This window comes from Haplochromis burtoni, unplaced genomic scaffold (genome assembly GCF_018398535.1).
Source record: "Haplochromis burtoni strain Fernald_Lab_line unplaced genomic scaffold, NCSU_Asbu1 Contig_139, whole genome shotgun sequence".
Lineage (NCBI taxonomy): Eukaryota > Metazoa > Chordata > Actinopteri > Cichliformes > Cichlidae > Haplochromis > Haplochromis burtoni.
In genome coordinates this window covers 1311931-1323274 of record NW_024582500.1, presented here as the reverse complement: position 1 = coordinate 1323274, position 11344 = coordinate 1311931, and the positions used below count along the sequence as shown (strand labels likewise).

The 11344-nt window shown below is 37.6% G+C and overlaps 1 protein-coding gene across 2 annotated transcripts in view; it reads left to right on the top strand.

Annotated features, from left to right (window-relative positions):
- LOC102310751 (gamma-aminobutyric acid receptor subunit gamma-3) overlaps positions 1–11344 on the top strand; it is a 177525-nt gene that overhangs the window by 143085 nt on the left and 23096 nt on the right. The gene's annotated exons all lie outside the window — the stretch shown is intronic.

Sequence of the window (11344 nt, the reverse complement as noted above, 5' to 3'; positions counted from 1 at the left end):
ATATATATATATATAGTGTTCATCAGTCACTTTGATTTTTCATTTTGTATTGTGATCAGAAACACAAAGAAGATGAAACACTACTTTTTTTCTTATATATATATAACCTATATATAGGTTTATACCTTGTGGTTTTTTGATTGATTGATTACCCACTGTGAATACTGATGAAATCCCCTGTTTATATATAAGAAAAAAATAGTGTTTCATCTTTGTGTTTCTGATCACAATACAAAATGAAAAATCAAAGTGACTGATGAACACTCTCATTCCAACAGTGACGGCCTTATAGATTATACGTTTTCCTGGACTCCTGCTGTATCGTCAAAACACATCCAAGCTAATTTTCTGCTGAGCTGCTCAAAAGCAATGGCAAACCTACACATCTACCTCATGCTGTTCAAGAAAATTAGCCATTTTCTCATTTATTACCTCGTTTCTTTTTCCTGTTTCACTTTGCTGGAGTGCTGTCTCCACACACATGATGATTAGATCCCCAGCTAAAAATACCTATCATTAATTTACATCATGACAAACCTCGAAAGTGCTGCGTTTCGCTTCTTCTTATCCTTCTTTTCCTCTCCCTCTGTCTCCCTCTTTGTGCTTTACCCTTCATCCCTCATAAACACATGGGTATGGGGCTGTTTTAATGAGGACGGAGTGGACAGATCCCTGGCCACAGCGCCACTGGGGACACCCCGCTGCAAATCCACCATCGTTATCAATTCAGCAGTGTCCTCTTCAAAAGGCCCCGATGTGGAATCCCAAACACTTCAGCTTTTTATTTAACCATCCCACTTCAAGTTCTCCAAAAGCATTTATGATGCCCTTTTATGCAGAAAAATTTCAAAGATCTTTTTACAAAGACTTCTTCTGTTGAGAGAAAGGTGAAAATCCCAAGCCCTCACTCTCCTCCTCACGATTCGCATTTTCCATATGATGTTCCTTCTCATAGTCATTCAATATTGGCCATTAACCCGGAAATGACCACTACCAGCAGGCAAACAGACATTACAAAATTTAATTGTGCGGTCTCTGATCCTTTCCCTTCCCTTGAACAGTGATTGCCCACTCGTAGCTTAACAATCCGCTTAACAGCAGATGAGTCGATTTAGTTGAAGCAGAAGCAGTGATGTTTATTAAAGCAATAACACAAGAGCAAAACTGTAACAAATGGATTAAAGCTTAACACTCCAATTTAAGGTGCTGTTGTTAACAGGTTTACATTAGTCTGTGGGCTTACAGGTTATGCTGAAAATAGTATTTTGAAGACTGACACATTCATTTTTTAGGATTTTACTACTGTGTGAAAGCTGGACCTGGATCGTATCAACTTAACAGCTCTGCTCCGGTCTTAAGTGGATTTGGGAAGGTTTACACTCTACCAAACGCAGCCTAGGAAGCTTTTCTCCAAGCACATCAATCTGGTGTGTTACATTTTCTATTATCTTTATAGTTACTTAGTACCTCTACAAACCTATGATGTCCACCTTTTATGTACGGTCTATAGTTTAGATAAGATAACCTTTATTAGTCCCACTCGTGGGAATTTTGTTTTTAAAAAATTGCTAAAACTTTAGTTACAAAAGATTACGAGAAAATAAAGAGGAGATAAGAAAGAAGTCAGAATGAGCAGAGCTGCTGTAACAGGCTGCCACACGCGGGGGGCGCCGGAACATTTGTCTTATCTTTTACAGATAAGGTTTGACTTATCTTTTAGATTTATCCTTTACAGGTTTCCTTGAGCAAAACAAATAATGTTTAGAGCTAACTTAGTTTGATAACTACAGTTACTAATACCTGTGAATAAAAATGATGGTTTCTACCATTAAAACCCATGTGGTTTCATTTCAGCTCTTCTTCTAAATCAGAAAATCAGACAATTAAATCAGACAATTTACTGCACACATGTTAAAATTAAATATTATAGTTCAGTCTTGGAACTTTTCAGAGAACATTTTCATTATCGTTATGCAGCCTGAGGATCAGAGAGCCCATAGGTTAGGATAAACCTGACTGGGGAAACCTTCAGTTCACTCATTAAGACCTACTCAAGGTCCCTTAATCCCCCCAAAAATAATACTGCTGTGAGGTCAGAGAAGCTTATTTCTGTGTTTGAGTGAGTAAGTGATTTAGCTACGGACTTATCTCCAGGCAGTTAAAAACCAGACCAGGCCACTCATCACTAGCCAAGCGATGCTACTGACTAACCAAAACCATATGAATCACTTGGCTCTTCAAATAACTGGAGTTGGTCTCTAATTTACCATCACTGGCATGTCGCTGGTGTTGACATATATGCAGGCTTCTCCAAAAGTGAGTCCTCCGTCCTCCTGCAGGATAGCCAACAAATTAAAAAATGAGTAAGAAAAGTAACATTTAGAGGCGTTTTCTTTACAAAATGAACAAACTGCATCAGCAGAATCTCATCCCAACAATTAGTTTGTTGCCAATCCTTAGGCAGTGGTTCAGCTATCGAAAAATAACTTAAAGCATCCCAAATGTTGCTTAAACTAGCATTTTACATGGCAAACACCAGAAAATAGTTCATTGTGAGCGGGTGGATAGCCCAATGAGTAGTTTCAAAGCAGCCCTTCAATAAATTATTAATAGTTTTTGCACTGTGATGGCATAGTTTACTCAAATTATATTTACAAAAGTGTAGAAAACTTTTAAAACTTAGGACAGGAAGACTCTGATACATGTTGAAAGCAGGGGCAAGCTGACTTGTGCTGAGCTCATTAATAAAACAGCTTTCCCATGAATTTTCCTTGCAGCTTCCCAAACGGAAAGTAGTATGGCATGCAGAGTCTGTAGACAACTGTAGGACAGCCCACTCAGGCTAATAATTATTCTGCAGAAGAGTATAAACAGAGGGGTTATTACTGTCCAAGCAAAATGTAAACACAGGGCTTGCTTGTTACGATACACATTTAGAGCCCAAAAGTCATCATGCTGCACCTGTTGGCCGTCTATCTGGGAAGGTACAATGCTCCAGCCTCCACATATTCATTCATATTATATTATGCATTAATATTACATAAGGTAGATGGCATTATGGTATTTGCAACAATAACTTGTGGAGTGGAAATACGGAGAACAATTCAAGCTACAATAAACAGTTGTTTTATTTACTCCTGTTGTTCCACTTCTAATAGGCCTTTAATCTGCTTTAGTAGTACAACATATATCATCCTAGACATTAATGGGAACATTAAGTATAATGAAATAGTTTTATAAGGTGAAATGGAAGAAAAACCAAGTAGTTTTATGTTGGACTGACTGTGCTGTGATTAAGATTGTCGCTGCAGAGAAAATGAATCAGATTCCCTTTATTACACAATCTGATTGCAAGAATCCCTTTTTAATATGACATTTTTATATTGACAGCCAGCAGGGCTTGGCAGACTCCAAAAACGAAGGTACAAGGAGTTATACTCATAAAAAACTAATTACCGTAGTTTTCGGGTCATAAGCTGCTACTTTTTCCCCACACTGTGAACACTGTGGCTTATACTGACGTGCGGTTAATGCATTTTTTTTCCCATGCGGCCAAAAACATTTTGCCTGGTAACAGTAGACCAATCAAAATGATAAGTAGTGTATATATACGGTATATATTTTTATCGGTTGTTAAGAGACGTTGTAATGTTGTTTGTGCACTGTTCCGTAAAAAACCCATAAGCAACGTAATTTGTGTGTTACCGATACGTACGTATACTTAAAGGTAGCCGTGTTACAGGCGCTGTTCGAGGAAAAAAAAGCATTTGCAGAATGTATTTTTGTATGTTACCATAACATTTATGTTACCTTACGGATTAAATTAAACGTCAAAAATCCTCACGTGTAGTATTTCTCTGTAAATATCTCATATTACAGGTGAAACGCATACGGCTTAAAATACGGTGCGGCCTGTACAAGTACAAAATTGGTTTTCTTTCTACAATTAGAGCATGTGGCTTTTAATCAGGTGCGCTCTGTAGTCCGGGATTTATGGTAGATACACTGCACATTTTGTCTCTATTATGCCAACTCTTGTCAATGTGAGCCTGAACAACTATCTGATGAGTTTCACTAAACTCTAAAAAGAAAAAAAAATCTATAAATTGTGGAACAATTTCAGCATAATGTCCCATTAAATTAACATTAAACATTAAATTATAAAAACCATGAATATTGCATCATCTATAAAACATAATATCATGAAAAGAATCTGGGAATGTGGAGAAATCTCTGTATGCAAGGGAAAAGGCCAAATGTCTTTTCATTTCATTTCATTTCATTTCAAATGAAATGAAATGAAATGAAAAGGCCAAATGTCTTTTTTCTTCTTTTTTTTTAATCTGGACTAAAGACATCCAGTTTGTCACCACCATCTCTGATTGTGGCAATGATCGAAACGTATTAGTCCTTATGGAATTGGCAGTTTGCACATCTGGAAAAGTGACATCAAGAGTCTGGGGGATGAACAGGCCTGCCTGTAGTCCAGATCATCTGGTGCAATACTACAAAGAAGATCCGGGACCGTTGAGAGTCCTGTATCAGACAAAAATGGGACAACATTCCTCTCCCAAAAGTCTGCTCTAACCTTCAACGTGAAACTGAAACGGCATTATCTATATTTATTGCTTCTGCAGTCTGCACTCATACAACCTCTTAGCTTTTTAGTTTTTTTTTATTTATTTTAAATGATTACAGTGGGGCATTCTTATCACAGCTATCATGATTTATAGCTAATACCTAACAAAAAAATATTCTTGATTAGCCTCACTAATGAACCTTTACACTAGATTAAGCTTAATTTTTACAATGTTTCAGAACTGATTAACTGGCTTTCTACACTTTACGATCATGTTAAATGTTAAATGCAACATATCAGTGATCTGGATCACGCATGATCCATGCAGTCACAAAGTAAGCAGTATTTGGCAGTTTTAAAAAATAACTAGTCCTAACTGGAGAGCTCAATTAAAGATGGAAAGAAAACAAACCTCTTTTAAAATCTCACTGAGATCTGAACAACTTTAATAACTAAATGCTGATTAGGAACAGAGCGTCTCTAAACTCTATGACATTTGACTTGGGTCATATGTTCAGACAAAGGTGGTCGTTTCTATAGTGGCCTTTAACAATCATAATTTGCCTTCCATTTCAAAAGTGAACAGTTCAAACATATTGGGGAGCCTTATTTTTGTGCAAAAGCTTGTTTTTGAGACAGTTGTAGTCATCTAGTGGCCATAAAAAAGAAGACATGTTTAAGGAAAATATGTCTGTCTTTTAAACATTAGAATTACTCGGTCAGGGCTTTGTGGTTCTACCAAAGTTGCAGTTTTCATCAACATCTATCCATGAGAACATGTCTTGATTTTATCCTATTAGACATTCATGTTAATTGGAGTTTGAAATGTTCGGGCGGCGACTCCTGGAAGTCATTTGACTGGTTATTTTGAAGTTCCTGACTAAAGGAATAGGGAGCAAGCCTATTTAGTGTCACTTACGTGGCCACAGGGACTTAAAAACAGCATGTATAATTATAATAAAGAATTCAGTGATTTTACTCTAAAATACAGTTTCATTTGCACCTCAATCCACAGCTACTACAAAGTATAACACTTTCCTATTTCTACTAGAATCAGCATGATGAATCAAGCCCGTGGCTAGAGGTATCAGCCAGTCTACTCAAAAATTACACACTGCCCGGCACAACCACCACACATAACTATATACATGCATACAGGTTACTTTTGATGAGTAAAGCAGGAGATGATATTTTAAAGTCTTTCAGCACGTTGGCAAAATGATTAATTTGAGGAAATTTGCCACACGTGTGTGTACGGAGCACTGAACAAATGATGGAAAGATTCTGGATGAGTGCTGTCACCTCTTCCGCTGCTGTACAAGCACTTCATATCCAGCGTCATCCACATTGTGTGCTGCCACCAGCTTGCATTAATAACTTGTCAACAGAAGTGTTTGATCCAGTCAAGTGACGATCGGTACTGCTCGCATAAAAAAGGAGGGTTCCTGCCCCTTCTGGAAATTTTCACATTGATTTTCTAAGTGTAAGCTTGCAGAAAAACGGCTCACTTAGCAGCTGAGTGGTCACATAGATGTCATTACTCTTTGACAATGACAATAGTTGAGCAGAAACTGGTGTAGGAGTAGGTATCTATTTTAACAATAAGGCTGAGTATGTGCTTGATACCTTTCCTTCTGCTTCCCCAAGAGAGCCTTTTCTGACTCCTTTGTTGCACCATGATTTTTTCCTTAACAAAGTTGACAAGTTTTATATAAACTTCTTTTAGTCTTTAAAAAGACAAATTGGACCAGACTGAAACATACCGCTGTGCCTCTTGCTACGATCTTCCTGGATGTCTTGACCTCTCTGCGCTCTTGTCTGACTAAGTGCAGCTATACTAGCATAGTTATCTATTAACTATTAGCTGACAATGACAAGTAGGGAAGGATTTTTTATTTATTTATTTATTTTTACAACTGGTGCTTTAGGAAAAGTAGCAATAAAATACTGAAAACACAAAATGATTTGCATTATGTGCTAATTCTCTATAAAGAATCTCAAATAAAATTATTTACTCTGTAGAAAAGCTATCCCAATCTGTGTTATGTAAATCATTATTACTGCTACAGATTTTAATTGGTCATTTTAAATATGTTTTATTTTGTTTTTTTCTACAGTAATTCATAATAATCTATAAAATCATAGTTTTGAGCTTTTAGTCAGCTCAGAAACACAGGCCTATTTTTAGTTTAAAAATGATTTACAATATACTTTTTAAAATATTAAATAATCATACCTGATTAAACTGCCAATCTACCTAAAAAGTAATGAAAAGGTGTATTAGCAAAACACCTGGTTAAACTTCATACGATATTTCTCAGATATGCCAGTTGCTAGTGTTGCTACTTGCCGGTTTTATTAAACTGTAAAAAAAATGGCCTGTATTTGTATAGCGCTTTACTAGTCCCTAAGGACCCCAAAGCGCTTTACACATCCAGTCATCCACCCATTCACGCACACATTCACAACTGTAAGCTGTATGCGTTACCGTCTTAGTCATCAAAGCTTTCATTGCTGAAGTGTTAAACGAGTTATTAAAAGTTTTGTCTTTAACAAATGTTGTTCGGGGTGATTAGCGAGATAAAACTCATGCGCAGATGACAAATGAGAGTTCTTGTTTACGTGCTAATACTAGCTAGGTTTCCCGCAAAACGCAAATGGTAACTGATCTCAAGGCACTGAGAGCAGAGCCAGCAATGGCGTTCCTCACGTGCCTGTCCCCCGTTATTCTCTCATCAAAGACCAGAGGTTTATTCACAATGTTTAAAAGACCTACATGTAGAGTGGTGAATTGTTCTTTAATGTCAGTCAGGGGCACTTTGGATGGGAAGGCAATAGGTGAAACATTTCCAAGGCTGTCAATGAGCAGGACAATTGATATCTACTTCAACTATATATTATATAAAAATTCAATTAATATTTTTTATAGTGCCAAATCACAACAGTAGTCACTTAAAGGTGCATTATATTGTAAGGTAAAGACCCTACAGTAATACATAAAAAATCCCACCAATCAAACAATCCCCTATGAGCAAGCACTTGGCAACAATGGAAAGGAGAAACTTCAACTCAACAGGAAGAAACCCCCTACAGAAGCAGGCTGCCATCTGTTGTGACACTGTGGAAGAGATCCAGATTAATAATAACTAAAGATTAAATACAGAGTGGTGCATCAACACTTAGAGAGTGTAAAGAGGGGAATGGAGAAGAAACACTCAGAGCATCATGGGAAGCCCCCAGCAGCCTAGGCCTGTTGCAACACAACTAAGAAAGGGTTCAGGTACTCTTGATCCAGCACTAACTATAAGGTTTATCAAAAGGGAACGTTTTAAGCCTAATCTTATAGGAGAGTGTCCTGTTTTCTGAATGCAAACTGGGAGCTGGTTCAACGGAACACCAGAGCTGAAGGCTTTGCCTCCCAACTCTAGTAACCAGTAGCACTGTGAGCCTGCAGTCTAAAGTAAAGAGCTCTGTTAGGATAACAAGGAACGATGAAGTCTTTAAGATAACATGGGCCTGATCAGACAAGATCTTGTATGAGAGGTGAAACTTTTTAAATTTGACTTTGGATTTTGCTTAGGCTGCTGCCCCCGTGACCCGGCCCTGGACAAAGCGGATGAAGATGGATGGATGGACTTTGGATTTTCCTTTCTTTTTTTAGTCCTCATCAGAACTCTTGCTGCAGCATATTCAATCAACTGAAGGCCTTCCAGGGAACTTTTAGGACGGCTAGATCACTCTGACATGGGGTGTTTCTAAAGAACATCATTTGGATGTCTGAATTTGGGAATTTCAGACTTATAAGATACAGTGGGAAATTAAATTCCATAGGGTGTCTCAGCATATCAGAGGAGTGTGTCTGACTGAAAACTGAAAAATCTCTTACTGACATTCAGATGTCAGTGTCATGTAATAAGACCTGAGATAAAGGTCGTATGGATGTCTGTGTTATCTTGAATATAAGATGAACTGCAAGAGGCAACCGTATCTACGTCAGACAGTGCGATGTAATTTTTAAGGTCATGACTTATGGAAACACATATTGCTGCTGAGTTTTGGATTTTTTTATTTTTCAAGCTCTGGAGTTTCCACTTGTAAATTTCTGACCCCAGAAAATGAATGCAGCATAAGTAATGTGGTGCCAGTACTGAACACTTTTCAAGGGCATTTTAGATTCCTAGCTTCAACAAATATCACTTGGACAGTAAATGGTGTATTCCAATGTCTGAGGGGTCCTCGGGGTCATATTTGGTATGCCTTAAAAAAAATCACAAAATGCAAAACCTTGCCAGGGCTGTGCCAATCTCTCTGCCCCTGAGCACATTCGTAATCACATAAGCGATCCCCCCCTACTCAGTACCACCAGCATCACTGCACTCCTACTTCACTGAACACCCAGTAAAAGTGATCATTTCAGTTAAATCTAAAGCATGAATTCAGCTGTTAGAGGACAAAAGGTTGCCTTATTCAGATGTTTTATTCAAAATGACATCATCTGAATAGCTCCGATTATCAAAAGGCAGTCTTCAGAAATATTCCAAATAATACTCGGGTGATATGTAGACCTTTGTCAAAGTTTCCGAACAATGGCTTTTGTTCAGCAAGAGTTGTAGCTCAATATCTCCCCACTCCTGTCAATTATTGGCTGCTAAACAAGCATCCTACAGTAGTGGGACCATTAGAAAGGTAGCGGAGTAAATTCTGCCACTCTTCTCATTTATCTTCTTTTCACGATGACAGTGCCATTATACACTTGTTCGTGAGAGAGAAGTTTTTCCTACTATTTTCTGGGCTCCATTAAGCTTCTCTATGCTCCTCTCTTTGAGTCCTTTGCTGGATTAAATATGAAGGACAGACAGAGCGGGGTGGGAAAAAAAGACAAGGACAGGAGAAAGCTGGAAAAAGGTGCTGAATTAATTTGTGGAGAGCAATTTTATAACCAATTAAAAAGGATTTTTTTTTTATGTCCTAAACGATGTCTTCAAAAATTCCAATTTTGATGAATTTCAGTGAAGTTTTACTTCACTTTGATGCACAAAAATGGTCTTAATTAAACATACTGAAGGTATTTCCAGCGAGCAAAAAACTTGTTAACTCTTTACCCTCCTGCAGGTAACCTTTGTTTGTCTTTTCTGATCTGAGCAGTGTTTAACATATTTTGGCCTGCTTCCAGAACAAAATGACAAAACAAAACAGATGTGCATTAAAGGTCTGTGAGGGCGATCCCTACCTGTACCCTTGGAAAAACCATTAGAACCATGGAAAAACATCAAACTACATCTTTACTGATTTATACTGAGGTGTCCAAACGGGTGTATGCGATATCCCCGTGTTGGTGTTGTACATGCATCATCATCATAATGCTGGTCCAGGATTAACATTGCAACCGACCAATCATCGAATGTTATAGCTTTGCAATGTGGCAGGAAAAATTTAAATATGCCCTTTTTATATATAAAACTCTTTACTGGTAAGCATTTCAAGTGTCTTCTTTATTAATTTATAGCATATAATAAATGCATTGTCAAGTTAGCTTTGCTGTTAGTCAAACATAGGTTACTCATATCGGGTTGCAACAGTTTTTAGTAGCATTAACTGATCTTCATGGTTAATGATAACTGAATCCTCAGACAACATCATTGGTTAGTTGCCATGCTGATCCTTGACCAACATGATTTTGACAATGTAGAAACAACAAAAACATGGAGATATTAGATTGTGTCTTATAACTCATCATTAAGGGTATAGGGTTTTAGGCTAAAAAGGTTACGACTGACCAACCAGATTTGGCCCAGAGACAATGATAAGTGGAACGGTACCTATATAGGACTTTCAGTACAAGTCTCATTTGCCCAGTCAAACACATTATTCTGTGCCAAAGTGCTTTACCATACATTCATATTTCAATGAATAGATTAAGGACAACCTGGGGTTTAATATGTTGTCCAAAGACACTTCAACATACAGGCTGGATATATCTGTATCCTGAGCCCCAATCCCTATGTCTGTAGATATGTGGTAGGTCTTTACAGCCTTAGATGCTTTAGATCTCTTTTTCGGGGAGGTGTTTTCATTTACTGACCCCTAGCTGTTTTTGTTAGTGCTTCACCTACATTCTGTCACATCATGCACAATTCTGCTTTTGTTTAATATCTAGTGAGTGTCACTGCTGCTCTGATGAAGTTCAGAAAAAAGTATACCGTCTAATGTTCAGATTCTTTTTCCATCCTTTGTTTTGATGACAGAGATGAAGTTAAGAGCTCAGCATGATGTAGCCTCCAGCTAGACATCAGACTTTTTTAATTACATATGAGCCAGTGTGCTGCTCGGGATCCTCAGGGATGAAGATCGGTAGTTTGTGAGTGGATATAAGTGTAACTAAAAAATAGCAGGGTCACCTTACAGTATTATAAAACTTGAAGAGGATTTTAGAACTGCAAAAATGAGCAAAGTTTTCTTTCTTTTGTGAGCAATGAAAATACTCTACAGCAATCATGCCACACCGTGCAGGCTTGCTTCCAAAGCTTCCCTTTTATTAATTTTGCAATAGTTTCCACAAGTACTTACATTGTGTGTCGGTCTCTATTGACTGGTATTATCAATTTAACCACAATTTCCACAATGTTGTTCATTTAACAGTAAGTTAAAGCCCCAAAAGAATGTCATGGATTTAGTTATTGTGCAGCTTGTTTAGTCTTTTTTGCATTTCTACACTTTGGGAAGCAGTAATAAGCAGAAAGAGCAAGCTTTTAGAAGTTTCTGGTT